General features: G+C 43.4%; 2 long non-coding RNA genes across 2 annotated transcripts in view; both read right to left on the bottom strand.

The window, feature by feature from the left end:
- The window catches only part of LOC141277742 (uncharacterized), a 32,553-nt gene extending 30,811 nt beyond the window's left edge, over positions 1-1,742 (bottom strand). Inside the window, exon 1 of the long non-coding RNA XR_012329523.1 lies at positions 1,683-1,742. This is a non-coding gene — a long non-coding RNA (uncharacterized lncRNA). The remainder of the gene's footprint in view (positions 1-1,682) is intronic.
- An 11-nt stretch (positions 1,743-1,753) lies between these two features.
- On the bottom strand, positions 1,754-11,150 carry LOC141277741 (uncharacterized). Its single transcript, XR_012329522.1, has 3 exons — positions 11,039-11,150; positions 6,356-6,447; positions 1,754-1,774 (listed from the first exon to the last, which is right to left on the bottom strand). It is a non-coding gene; the product is annotated as an uncharacterized lncRNA (long non-coding RNA).
- Between the last annotated feature and the right edge of the window lie 3,641 nt (positions 11,151-14,791).

Raw genomic sequence — 14,791 nt, 5'->3', positions numbered from 1 at the left:
CACATGTCCGCGGAGTGGCTGGGCCCCGTGAGCATGCCGCTGAGCCTGCGCGTCCAGAGCCTGTGCTCCAGCAACGGAGAGTGCCACAACGGTGAGAGGCTCGCGTACCGCAAAACTAAATAGATAAGGTAGATAACTAAATACATACATACATACATAAATAGAAAGGGAAATGGATAAAAGCTCAACCTCAGGAATTATTAGACTCATGCAGATCTAATCTACAAAAAGTTTGCAACACACACCTGTCGACGACGATCAGCAAAAATTCTACACACAGTCAACACTGAAGGGTTTAGAGACTGTGTACCCTCTAGCTGCTGGCGAGATGTCAAGTGGTAACAGCCAATAAGAACAGAAAGGAGCTGCCTTTAGAAGTAAAAATTGAGGGGTACCATTCAATCCAGCAGTCACACCACTGGGCCTCTCACCTGAGAAGACCAGAAGCGAGGAGACCCGGGCTGCAACAGCTGCACTGAGGCCTTATTCACAATAGCCAAGACGGTGAAGCTACCAAAATGTCCATCAACAGACCAAATGGATTAAGAAAGAAATGGTCCGTGTACACAATGGAACACTGCTCTTTGAGCACCATAGATGAGCTTGGAGATAATCGCAGAACGTGCGGTAAGTCGGAAAGCCAAAGACTATACCTATGATACCACTTATAGGCGTTATGTAATAACTGACACAAATGAACATATTTGCACAGAGAAGACACTCACAGACTTAGAAAACAACTATGCTTATCTTAAAAGGAAAGGTGGGCGGAATGGATAAATTAAGGATTAGCGTTACCACACGTATACAAATTATCAAAAAGGACCGACCACGTAGCAAGGGAGGTGTACGGAACACTCTGTGATATTTCACAGGGGAAGAGGATCTGTACGTGAATAGGACGTATATAATGTACAAATGAACCAGACTGTGTACACCTAGGACAAACAATATTCTAATCGTTACCCCGATTAAAATAGTTTAAAAAACCAACCAGAAGTAATGCCACATAAACTATGGGCGTTTCTCCTGGCACATTCCATTCTAATGTACAACCTAGGAACACGACTTCCAGAAAGGCTCTGCTGCCCTAGTACCCAGATTTGGGAGATGGAGAAATGCTGCCGCCTTGTGGCCGTTTCCCAAAACAGCAGCTTAAACCAGTGCTAATGGTCATTAAATAGTCACCAAAACTTGCAGGCCTGTAAATAACACCTGCCCTCCAAAAAAATCCTGGGGTCAAACATCGACCAAAAATTCAAAAGAGGGCAACATTCCAAGAAAACGATTCAAGAGGTATATTGTACCCCCACGTTTTTCTTTTCTTTTCTTTCTTTAAAAAGAAAGGAAAAGAAAACAGGCGTGGAAAAATGATGAATTTTAGGAATTTTTAAAGACATGCAAACCCAAATTACAAAAACCTATCCGCTCACAGCACTCGGAATGGCCATTGGCAGAAATGCTGCAACAATAAATGCTGAAGGGATTGTGGAGAAATGCGTACCCTCGGTTCTAAGGGGGACGTGGTAAGAGCCACTAATGAAAAACACAGTGGAGGTGCTTTGAAAAGGGAAACATTGAGCTACTAGTCAATCAGTCAACACCCACTGCTGGGCCTATCACCTGAGAAAATGAGAATCAAAAGGCACAGGCTGGCAATCCTGCGCCCCAGCAATACTTACCATAGCCGACACTTGGAAGCAACGAAAATGTCCATCAACAGAGGAGTGCACCTAAGAAGAAGTGGTCCATGCCACGATGGAATATTACTCCACTAGAAAATATGAATTAAGAAAACAAACATGAGTAAGGAGACATAAGCCTTTGGGGGGTTTATCAGGGGCACATGGCAGTCTAATTGATATCTGAGGAACACCACTGGCAGGAAGGTCTGTCTCCCTAGGTACCAGAGTGGGCATCGTAGAAAGGCTGCCGGCCTCTGGCCGATACCTGCAACAGCAGCTTGGAAATCTGTGCGAATGGTCACTTCATATGCCCAAGTAACCGCAGGGCTGCAAAGGAAACCTGCCCTCAAAATGTCCTGACGCAGGTAAAGGCCAAAATATTTCAAATGTGGCACATATTTCAAGAAAACAATTTGAAAGTCGTAAGCTGTCATAACAGTTTGAAACATAAAGGACATGCCTCAGAGCTCAATTTCAAGGGATTATGAGACACATGCAAATCCAACCACAAAGAGCTATCAACTCACACCAGTCCAGAATAACCATCAGCAAAGAAACTACAAACGATCAATGCTGAAGAGGTTGTGGAGACATGCATACCCTCAGTTTCAAGTGGGACGTAACCTGGTAAGAGCCACTCATGGGAACAGAACGGAGGTGCCTTTAAAAGGTACACATTCAGCTACTCTATGATCCAGCAGGCCCACTCCGCGGCCTACAGCCTAAGAAGACAGAATTGGAAAGACACAGGCAGGAAATCTGCACTGCAAGCAGTATTACAATAGCCAAGGCACGGAAGCAACAAAAGTCCACCAACAGATGAGTGGACAAAGAAGAACTGCTACGTGTAGAGATGGAATATTAGCGTGGGGAAAAAAAATGAATCAATGCCACTTGTAGCACCACAGATGAGTCTAGAGGTGATCACGCAACGTGCAGTAAGCGAGAAAGCAAAAGACACCTAACGTATGATACCACTTATAGGGGTTACCTAAAAATCGATACCAGTGAAGATATTTCCACAGAGACATCCAATCACAGATTCATTAAGCAAACTTATGGTTCACCAAATGGAAAGGTGTGAGGATTGGATACATTAGGACATTGGGGTTGACAGAGATATACAAACACGTGTGAAATACAAAGTCGCCACAGACCTACGGCATACCAAGAGGAGACTACTCAACATGGTGTCATAAGCTACATGGGAGAAGGACCCGAAGAAGAATAGATATATGTATACGTGTAAAACAACCACATCTTGCACACCTAGAACAAGCAAAACATTGTAATCAAATTTGCTCTGACACAAAATAAAAATTAAATTTAAAAAACGAACAGCAAGTAATGAGACATAAACCTAAGGGGCTTTTTCCTGGCACACTCCATTCTAATTTACAATTTACAACGCCACTTCCATTATGGCTCTGATGCCCTAGTAACCAGATTTGGTAAGGAGAAGTGCTGCCGCCTTCTGGCCGTTTCACACAACAGCGCTAATGGTCACTTAATATTCAAAATAATTGCAGGCCAGTAAATGACACCTGCCATCAAAAAAAAAAAAAAAAAAAAATCCTGGGGTCGTAAATCGACCAGAAAATTCAAAAGACGTCAACATTTCAAGAAGACAATTTCAAGAGGCATGTTTTACGCCCATTCTGTCTTCTTTGTTCCTTTAAAATAAAAGGGAATTTAAAAATGCTCAACATCAGCAATTAATAAAGCCATGCAAATCCAATCGACAGAAATGTTCACCTCACAGCCGTCAGAATGCTCTTCAGCAAAAAGTCTACAAAGAATAAATGCTGAAGGGGTTTCAGAAAACTGTGTACCCACTAGCTGCTGGGGGGATGTCAACTGGTAACAGCCAGCAGGGAGAACATAATGGAGGTGCGTTTAAGGGTAAAATCGAGCTACCAAAAAAAAAAAAAAAAACTGAGCTACCATGTGATCTGGTAGGTCCTTTGATGCGCCTATCCCCTGAGCAGGGCAGAATGGAAGAGACACAGGCTGGCAATCCTGCACGGCAGAAACATTTAATATAGCCAAGACTTGGAAGAAACCGAAATGTCCAGCAACAGGAAAATGCACAAAGAGGAAGTGGTCCATGTCAACAATGGAATATTAGCCACGGAAAACAATGAAACAGTGCCGTTTGCACCACCATATAAGGACCTAGAGATAACCACCCAACTTGAAGTAAGAAAGAAACTGAAAGACAGATATCCTATGACATCACTTATAGGTGTTACCTCAAATTGATACTCATGAACTTATTTCCAAGAGAAGGAAGAGCATGGATTAAGAAAACAAAATTACGTTAGCCAAATGGAAAGGTGAAAGGAATGTATGAATTATGATATGGGGGGTTAACAGACATGTACTAATACAGATGAAATATATAACCACAGAATACCTATGGAACGCCAAGAGGTCTACTCAACACTCTATAATAACCTACACGGGAAAGGATCCAAAGAGGAATAGACGGATACGTTGATATGATGAACCAGATTCTGTACACTTAGGAGAAACTGCATTTTTTTTTATCAAACTTGCTCTGATACCTAAAAAAAATTTAATTTAAAAAACAAGAAGTAGGAGGTATAAGCTCTTGGGGGTTGCCCTGGCACATTCCCCTCTAATCTGCAGGCTACTAACACGATTTCCCGGAAAGCGCTGTCGCCCAGGAACCCAGAGCTGCAAAGGTAGAAATGCTGCCGCCTTGTGGCCGTTTCCCGCAAGAGCGGCTTTAAGCCCGCAGCTAATGGTCACTTAATAGTCACAAGGACTCAGGGCCGTAAAGGACACCTGCCCTAAAATATTGTGCTGAGGTAGGGAACGGACCAAAAAAATTCAAAACAGGGGCTTCCCTGGTGGCGCAGCGGTTGAGAGTCCGCCTGCCGACGCAGGGGACACGGGTTCGTGCCCCGGTCCGGGAAGATCCCACATGCCGCGGAGTGGCTGGGCCCGTGAGCCATGGCCGCTGAGCCTGCGCGTCCAGAGCCTGTGCTCCGCAACGGGAGAGGCCACAACGGTGAGAGGCCTCGCGTACCGCAAACTAAATAGATAGGTAGATAACTAAATACATACATACATACATACAAATAGAAAGGGAAATGGATAAAAGCTCAACCTCAGGAATTATTAGACTCATGCAGATCTAATCTACAAAAAGTTTGCAACACACACCTGTCGACCGACGATCAGCAAAAATTCTACACACAGTCAACACTGAAGGGGTTTTAGAGAACTGTGTACCCTCTAGCTGCTGGCGAGATGTCAAGTGGTAACAGCCAATAAGAACAGAAAGGAGCTGCCTTTAGAAGTAAAAATTGAGGTACCATTCAATCCAGCAGTCACACCACTGGGCCTCTCACCTGAGAAGACCAGAAGCGAGGAGACCCGGGCTGCAACAGCTGCACTGAGGCCTTATTCACAATAGCCAAGACGGTGAAGCTACCAAAATGTCCATCAACAGACAAATGGATTAAGAAGAAATGGTCCGTGTACACAATGGAATATTAACCACGGAAAACAATGAAACACTGCTCTTTGAGGCACCATAGATGAGCTTGGAGATAATCGCAGAACGTGCGGTAAGTCGGAAAGCCAAAGACCTATATCCTATGATACCACTTATAGGCGTTATGTAATAACTGACACAATGAACATATTTGCACAGAGAAAGACACTCACAGACTTATGAAAACAACTATGCTTATCTAAAAGGAAAGGTGGGCGGAATGGATAAATTAAGATTAGCGTTACCATAAACAAATACATATTGTATACAATATATCAAAAAGACCGACCACGTAGCAAGGGAGGTGTACGGAACACTCTGTGATATTTCACAGGGGAAGAGGATCTGTACGTGAATAGACGTATATAAATGTACAAATGAACCAGACTGTGTACACCTAGGACAAACAATATTCTAATCGTTACCCCGATTAAAATAGTTTAAAAAACCAACCAGAAGTAATGCCACATAAACTTATGGGCGTTTCTCCTGGCACATTCCATTCTAATGTACAACCTAGGAACACGACTTCCAGAAAGGCTCTGCTGCCCTAGTACCCAGATTTGGGAATGGAGAAATGCTGCCGCCTTGTGGCCGTTTCCCAAAACAGCAGCTTTAAACCCAGTGCTAATGGTCATTAAATAGTCACCAAACTTGCAGGCCTGTAAATAACACCTGCCCTCCAAAAAAATCCTGGGGTCAAACATCGACCAAAAATTCAAAAGAGGGCAACATTCCAAGAAAAACGATTTCAAGAGGTATATTGTACCCCCACGTTTTTCTTTTCTTTTCTTTTCTTTAAAAAGAAAGGAAAAGAAAACAGGCGTGGAAAAATGATGAATTTTAGGAATTTTTAAAGACATGCAAACCCAAATTACAAAAACCTATCCGCTCACAGCACTCGGAATGGCCATTGGCAGAAATGCTGCAAACAATAAATGCTGAAGGGATTGTGGAGAAATGCGTACCCTCGGTTCTAAGGGGGACGTGGTAAGAGCCACTAATGAAAACACAGTGGAGGTGCTTTGAAAAGGGAAACATTGAGCTACTAGTCAATCAGTCAACACCCACTGCTGGGCCTATCACCTGAGAAATGAGAATCAAAAGGCACAGGCTGGCAATCCTGCGCCCCAGCAATACTTACCATAGCCGACACTTGGAAGCAACGAAAATGTCCATCAACAGAGGAGTGCACCAAGAAGAAGTGGTCCATGCACACGATGGAATATTACTCCACTAGAAAATATGAATTAAAAAAAACAAACATGAGTAAGGAGACATAAGCTTTGGGGGGTTTATCAGGGCACATGGCAGTCTAATTGATATCTGAGGAACACCACTGGCAGGAAGGTCTGTCTCCCTAGGTACCAGAGTGGGCATCGTAGAAAGGCTGCCGGCCTCTGGCCGATACCTGCAACAGCAGCTTGGAAATCTGTGCGAATGGTCACTTTCATATGCCCAAGTACCGCAGGGGCTGCAAAGGAAACCTGCCCTCAAAATGTCCGGACGCAGGTAAAGGCCAAAATATTTCAAAATGTGGCACATATTTCAAGAAAACAATTTGAAGCGTAAGCTGTCATAACAGTTTGAAACATAAAAGGACATGCCTCAGAGCTCAATTTCAAGGGATTATGAGACACATGCAAATCCAACACAAAAGAGCTATCAACTCACACCAGTCAGAATAACCATCAGCAAAGAAACTACAAACGATCAATGCTGAAGAGGTTGTGGAGACATGCATACCCTCAGTTTCAAGTGGGACGTAACCTGGTAAGAGCCACTCATGGGAACAGAACGGAGGTGCCTTTAAAAGGTACACATTCAGCTACTCTATGATCCAGCAGGCCCACTCCGCGGCCTACAGCCTAAGAAGACAGAATTGGAAAGACACAGGCAGGAAATCTGCACTGCAGCAGTATTACAATAGCCAAGGCACGGAAGCAACCAAAAGTCCACCAACAGATGAGTGGACAAAGAAGAACTGCTACGTGTAGAGATGGAATATTAGCGTGGGGAAAAAAATGAATCAATGCCACTTGTAGCACCACAGATGAGTCTAGAGGTGATCACGCAACGTGCAGTAAGCGAGAAAGCAAAAGACACCTAACGTATGATACCACTTATAGGGGTTACCTAAAAATCGATACAGTGAAGATATTTCCACAGAGACATCCAATCACAGATTCATTAAGCAAAACTTATGGTTCACCAAATGGAAAGGTGTGAGGATTGGATACATTAGGACATTGGGGTTGACAGAGATATACAAACACGTGTGAAATACAAAGTCGCCACAGACCTACGGCATACCAAGAGGAGACTACTCAACATGGTGTCATAAGCTACATGGGAGAAGGACCCGAAGAAGAATAGATATATGTATACGTGTAAAACAACCACATCTTGCACACCTAGAACAAGCAAAACATTGTAATCAAATTTGCTCTGACACAAAATAAAAATTAAATTTAAAAAAACGAACAGCAAGTAATGAGACATAAACCTAAGGGGCTTTTTCCTGGCACACTCCATTCTAATTTACAATTTACAACGCCACTTCCATTATGGCTCTGATGCCCTAGTAACCAGATTTGGTAAGGAGAAGTGCTGCCGCCTTCTGGCCGTTTCACACAACAGCGCTAATGGTCACTTAATATTCAAAATAATTGCAGGCCAGTAAATGACACCTGCCATCAAAAAAAAAAAAAAAAAAAAAAATCCTGGGGTCGTAAATCGACCAGAAAATTCAAAAGACGTCAACATTTCAAGAAGACAATTTCAAGAGGCATGTTTTACGCCCATTCTGTCTTCTTTGTTCCTTTAAAATAAAAGGGAATTTAAAAATGCTCAACATCAGCAATTAATAAAGCCATGCAAATCCAATCGACAGAAATGTTCACCTCACAGCCGTCAGAATGCTCTTCAGCAAAAAGTCTACAAAGAATAAATGCTGAAGGGGTTTCAGAAACTGTGTACCCACTAGCTGCTGGGGGGGATGTCAACTGGTAACAGCCAGCAGGGAGAACATAATGGAGGTGCGTTTAAGGGTAAAATCTGAGCTACCAAAAAAAAAAAAAAAAAAAAAACTGAGCTACCATGTGATCTGGTAGGTCCTTTGATGCGCCTATCCCCTGAGCAGGGCAGAATGGAAGAGACACAGGCTGGCAATCCTGCACGGCAGAAACATTTAATATAGCCAAGACTTGGAAGAAACCGAAATGTCCAGCAACAGGAAAATGCACAAAGAGGAAGTGGTCCATGTCAACAATGGAATATTAGCCACGGAAAACAATGAAACAGTGCCGTTTGCACCACCATATAAGGACCTAGAGATAACCACCCAACTTGAAGTAAGAAAGAAACTGAAAGACAGATATCCTATGACATCACTTATAGGTGTTACCTCAAAATTGATACTCATGAACTTATTTCCAAGAGAAGGAAGAGCATGGATTAAGAAAACAAAATTACGTTTAGCCAAATGGAAAGGTGAAAGGAATGTATGAATTATGATATGGGGGTTAACAGACATGTACTAATACAGATGAAATATATAACCACAGAATACCTATGGAACGCCAAGAGGTCTACTCAACACTCTATAATAACCTACACGGGAAAGGATCCAAAGAGGAATAGACGGATACGTTGATATGATGAACCAGATTCTGTACACTTAGGAGAAACTGCATTTTTTTTTATCAAACTTGCTCTGATACCTAAAAAAAATTTAATTTAAAAAACAAGAAGTAGGAGGTATAAGCTCTTGGGGGTTTGCCCTGGCACATTCCCCTCTAATCTGCAGGCTACTAACACGATTTCCCGGAAAGCGCTGTCGCCCATGGAACCCAGAGCTGCAAAGGTAGAAATGCTGCCGCCTTGTGGCCGTTTCCCGCAAGAGCGGCTTTAAGCCCGCAGCTAATGGTCACTTAATAGTCACAAGGACTCAGGGCCGTAAAGGACACCTGCCCTAAAATATTGTGCTGAGGTAGGGAACGGACCAAAAAAATTCAAAACAGGGGCTTCCCTGGTGGCGCAGCGGTTGAGAGTCCGCCTGCCGACGCAGGGGACACGGGTTCTGCCCCCGGTCCGGGAAGATCCCACATGGCCGCGGAGTGGCTGGGCCCGTGAGCCATGGCCGCTGAGCCTGCGCGTCCAGAGCCTGTGCTCCGCAACGGGAGAGGCCACAACGGTTGAGAGGCCTCGCGTACCGCAAAACTAAATAGATAGGTAGATAACTAAATACATACATACATACATACATAAATAGAAAGGGAAATGGATAAAAGCTCAACCTCAGGAATTATTAGACTCATGCAGATCTAATCTACAAAAAGTTTGCAACACACACCTGTCGACCGACGATCAGCAAAAATTCTACACACAGTCAACACTGAAGGGGTTTTAGAGAACTGTGTACCCTCTAGCTGCTGGCGAGATGTCAAGTGGTAACAGCCAATAAGAACAGAAAGGAGCTGCCTTTAGAAGTAAAAATTGAGGTACCATTCAATCCAGCAGTCACACCACTGGGCCTCTCACCTGAGAAGACCAGAAGCGAGGAGACCCGGGCTGCAACAGCTGCACTGAGGCCTTATTCACAATAGCCAAGACGGTGAAGCTACCAAAATGTCCATCAACAGACAAATGGATTAAGAAGAAATGGTCCGTGTACACAATGGAATATTAACCACGGAAAACAATGAAACACTGCTCTTTGAGGCACCATAGATGAGCTTGGAGATAATCGCAGAACGTGCGGTAAGTCGGAAAGCCAAAGACCTATATCCTATGATACCACTTATAGGCGTTATGTAATAACTGACACAAATGAACATATTTGCACAGAGAAAGACACTCACAGACTTAGAAAACAACTATGCTTATCTAAAAGGAAAGGTGGGCGGAATGGATAATTAAGATTAGCGTTACCATACGTATACAAATACGTATACATATATCAAAAAGACCGACCACGTAGCAAGGGAGGTGTACGGAACACTCTGTGATATTTCACAGGGGAAGAGGATCTGTACGTGAATAGACGTATATAATGTACAAATGAACCAGACTGTGTACACCTAGGACAAACAATATTCTAATCGTTACCCCGATTAAAATAGTTTAAAAAACCAACCAGAAGTAATGCCACATAAACTTATGGGCGTTTCTCCTGGCACATTCCATTCTAATGTACAACCTAGGAACACGACTTCCAGAAAGGCTCTGCTGCCCTAGTACCCAGATTTGGGAATGGAGAAATGCTGCCGCCTTGTGGCCGTTTCCCAAAACAGCAGCTTTAAACCCAGTGCTAATGGTCATTAAATAGTCACCAAACTTGCAGGCCTGTAAATAACACCTGCCCTCCAAAAAAATCCTGGGGTCAAACATCGACCAAAAATTCAAAAGAGGGCAACATTCCAAGAAAACGATTTCAAGAGGTATATTGTACCCCCACGTTTTTCTTTTTCTTTTCCTTTCTTTTTAAAGAAAGAAAAGAAAACAGGCGTGGAAAAATGATGAATTTTAGGAATTTTTAAAGACATGCAAACCCAAATACAAAAACCTATCCGCTCACAGCACTCGGAATGGCCATTGGCAGAAATGCTGCAAACAATAAATGCTGAAGGGATTGTGGAGAAATGCGTACCCTCGGTTCTAAGGGGGACGTGGTAAGAGCCACTAATGAAAACACAGTGGAGGTGCTTTGAAAAGGGAAACATTGAGCTACTAGTCAATCAGTCAACACCCACTGCTGGGCCTATCACCTGAGAAAATGAGAATCAAAAGGCACAGGCTGGCAATCCTGCGCCCCAGCAATACTTACCATAGCCGACACTTGGAAGCAACGAAAATGTCCATCAACAGAGGAGTGCACCAAGAAGAAGTGGTCCATGCACACGATGGAATATTACTCCACTAGAAAATATGAATTAAAAAAACAAACATGAGTAAGGAGACATAAGCTTTGGGGGGTTTATCAGGGCACATGGCAGTCTAATTGATATCTGAGGAACACCACTGGCAGGAAGGTCTGTCTCCCTAGGTACCAGAGTGGGCATCGTAGAAAGGCTGCCGGCCTCTGGCCGATACCTGCAACAGCAGCTTGGAAATCTGTGCGAATGGTCACTTCATATGCCCAAGTACCGCAGGGCTGCAAAGGAAACCTGCCCTCAAAATGTCCTGACGCAGGTAAAGGCCAAAATATTTCAAAATGTGGCACATATTTCAAGAAAACAATTTGAAGTCGTAAGCTGTCATAACAGTTTGAAACATAAAAGGACATGCCTCAGAGCTCAATTTCAAGGGATTATGAGACACATGCAAATCCAACCACAAAGAGCTATCAACTCACACCAGTCAGAATAACCATCAGCAAAGAAACTACAAACGATCAATGCTGAAGAGGTTGTGGAGACATGCATACCCTCAGTTTCAAGTGGGACGTAACCTGGTAAGAGCCACTCATGGGAACAGAACGGAGGTGCCTTTAAAAAGGTACACATTCAGCTACTCTATGATCCAGCAGGCCCACTCCGCGGCCTACAGCCTAAGAAGACAGAATTGGAAAGACACAGGCAGGAAATCTGCACTGCAGCAGTATTACAATAGCCAAGGCACGGAAGCAACCAAAAGTCCACCAACAGATGAGTGGACAAAGAAGAACTGCTACGTGTAGAGATGGAATATTAGCGTGGGGAAAAAAATGAATCAATGCCACTTGTAGCACCACAGATGAGTCTAGAGGTGATCACGCAACGTGCAGTAAGCGAGAAAGCAAAAGACACCTAACGTATGATACCACTTATAGGGTTACCTAAAAACGATACCAGTGAAGATATTTCCACAGAGACATCCAATCACAGATTCATTAAGCAAACTTATGGTTCACCAAATGGAAGGTGTGAGGATTGGATACATTAGGACATTGGGGTTGACAGAGATATACAAACACGTGTGAAATACAAAGTCGCCACAGACCTACGGCATACCAAGAGGAGACTACTCAACATGGTGTCATAAGCTACATGGGAGAAGGACCCGAAGAAGAATAGATATATGTATACGTGTAAAACAACCACATCTTGCACACCTAGAACAAGCAAAACATTGTAATCAAATTTGCTCTGACACAAAATAAAAATTAAATTTAAAAAACGAACAGCAAGTAATGAGACATAAACCTAAGGGGCTTTTTCCTGGCACACTCCATTCTAATTTACAATTTACAACGCCACTTCCATTCTGGTTACTGATGCCCTAGTAACCAGATTTGGTAAGGAGAAGTGCTGCCGCCTTCTGGCCGTTTCACACAACAGCGCTAATGGTCACTTAATATTCAAAATAATTGCAGGCCAGTAAATGACACCTGCCATCAAAAAAAAAAAAAAAAAATCCTGGGGTCGTAAATCGACCAGAAAATTCAAAAGACGTCAACATTTCAAGAAGACAATTTCAAGAGGCATGTTTTACGCCCATTCTGTCTTCTTTGTTCCTTTAAAATAAAAGGGAATTTAAAAATGCTCAACATCAGCAATTAATAAAGCCATGCAAATCCAATCGACAGAAATGTTCACCTCACAGCCGTCAGAATGCTCTTCAGCAAAAAGTCTACAAAGAATAAATGCTGAAGGGGTTTCAGAAAACTGTGTACCCACTAGCTGCTGGGGGGATGTCAACTGGTAACAGCCAGCAGGGAGAACATAATGGAGGTGCGTTTAAGGGTAAAAACTGAGCTACCATGTGATCTGGTAGGTCCTTTGATGCGCCTATCCCCTGAGCAGGGCAGAATGGAAGAGACACAGGCTGGCAATCCTGCACGGCAGAAACATTTAATATAGCCAAGACTTGGAAGAAACCGAAATGTCCAGCAACAGGAAAATGCACAAAGAGGAAGTGGTCCATGTCAACAATGGAATATTAGCCACGGAAAACAATGAAACAGTGCCGTTTGCACCACCATATAAGGACCTAGAGATAACCACCCAACTTGAAGTAAGAAAGAAACTGAAAGACAGATATCCTATGACATCACTTATAGGTGTTACCTCAAAATTGATACTCATGAACTTATTTCCAAGAGAAGGAAGAGCATGGATTAAGAAAACAAAATTACGTTTAGCCAAATGGAAAGGTGAAAGGAATGTATGAATTATGATATGGGGGTTAACAGACATGTACTAATACAGATGAAATATATAACCACAGAATACCTATGGAACGCCAAGAGGTCTACTCAACACTCTATAATAACCTACACGGGAAAGGATCCAAAGAGGAATAGACGGATACGTTGATATGATGAACCAGATTCTGTACACTTAGGAGAAACTGCATTTTTTTTTTATCAAACTTGCTCTGATACCTAAAAAAATTTAATTTAAAAAACAAGAAGTAGGAGGTATAAGCTCTTGGGGGTTTGCCCTGGCACATTCCCTCTAATCTGCAGGCTACTAAACACGATTTCCCGGAAAGCGCTGTCGCCCAGGAACCCAGAGCTGCAAAGGTAGAAATGCTGCCGCCTTGTGGCCGTTTCCGCAAGAGCGGCTTTAAGCCCGCAGCTAATGGTCACTTAATAGTCACAAGGACTCAGGGCCGTAAAGGACACCTGCCCTAAAATATTGTGCTGAGGTAGGGAACGGACCAAAAAAATTCAAAACAGGGGCTTCCCTGGTGGCGCAGCGGTTGAGAGTCCGCCTGCCGACGCAGGGGACACGGGTTCGTGCCCCGGTCCGGGAAGATCCACATGCCGCGGAGTGGCTGGGCCGTGAGACCATGGCCGCTGAGCCTGCGCGTCCAGAGCCTGTGCTCCGCAACGGGAGAGGCCACAACGGTGGGGAGAGGCTCGCGTACCGCAAAACTAAATAGATAGGTAGATAACTAAATACATACATACATACATCATAAATAGAAAGGGAAATGGATAAAAGCTCAACCTCAGGAATTATTAGACTCATGCAGATCTAATCTACAAAAAGTTTGCAACACACACCTGTCGACCGACGATCAGCAAAAATTATACACACAGTCAACACTGAAAGGGGTTTTAGAGAACTGTGTACCCTCTAGCTGCTGGCGAGATGTCAAGTGGTAACAGCAAATAAGAACAGAAAGGAGCTGCCTTTAGAAGTAAAAATTGAGGTACCATTCAATCCAGCAGTCACACCACTGGGGCCTCTCACCTGAGAAGACCAGAAGCGAGGAGACCCGCGGCTGCAAACAGCTGCACTGAGGCCTTATTCACAATAGCCAAGACGGTGAAGCTACAAAAATGTCAATCAACAGACAAATGGATAAGAAGAAATGGTCCGTGTACACAATGAAATATTTAACCACGGGAAAAACAAGAAACACTGCTCTTTGAGGCACCATAGATGAGCTTGGAGATAAGCGCAGAACGTGCGGTAAGTCGGAAAGCCAAAGACCTATATCCTATGAAACCACTTATAGGCGTTATGTCATAACAGAACACAAATGAACATATTTGCACAGAGAAAGACAACACAGACTTAGAAAACAACTATGGCTTATCTAAAAAGGAAGGTGGGCGGAATGGAAAATTAAGATTAGCGTTACCATA

The sequence above is a fragment of the Tursiops truncatus genome, unplaced genomic scaffold (genome assembly GCF_011762595.2).
Source record: "Tursiops truncatus isolate mTurTru1 unplaced genomic scaffold, mTurTru1.mat.Y mat_scaffold_283_arrow_ctg1, whole genome shotgun sequence".
NCBI classification, from domain to species: Eukaryota; Metazoa; Chordata; class Mammalia; order Artiodactyla; family Delphinidae; genus Tursiops; species Tursiops truncatus.
The sequence above is the reverse complement of the archived record's forward strand: the minus strand, read 5'-3'. Positions and strand labels throughout refer to the sequence as shown.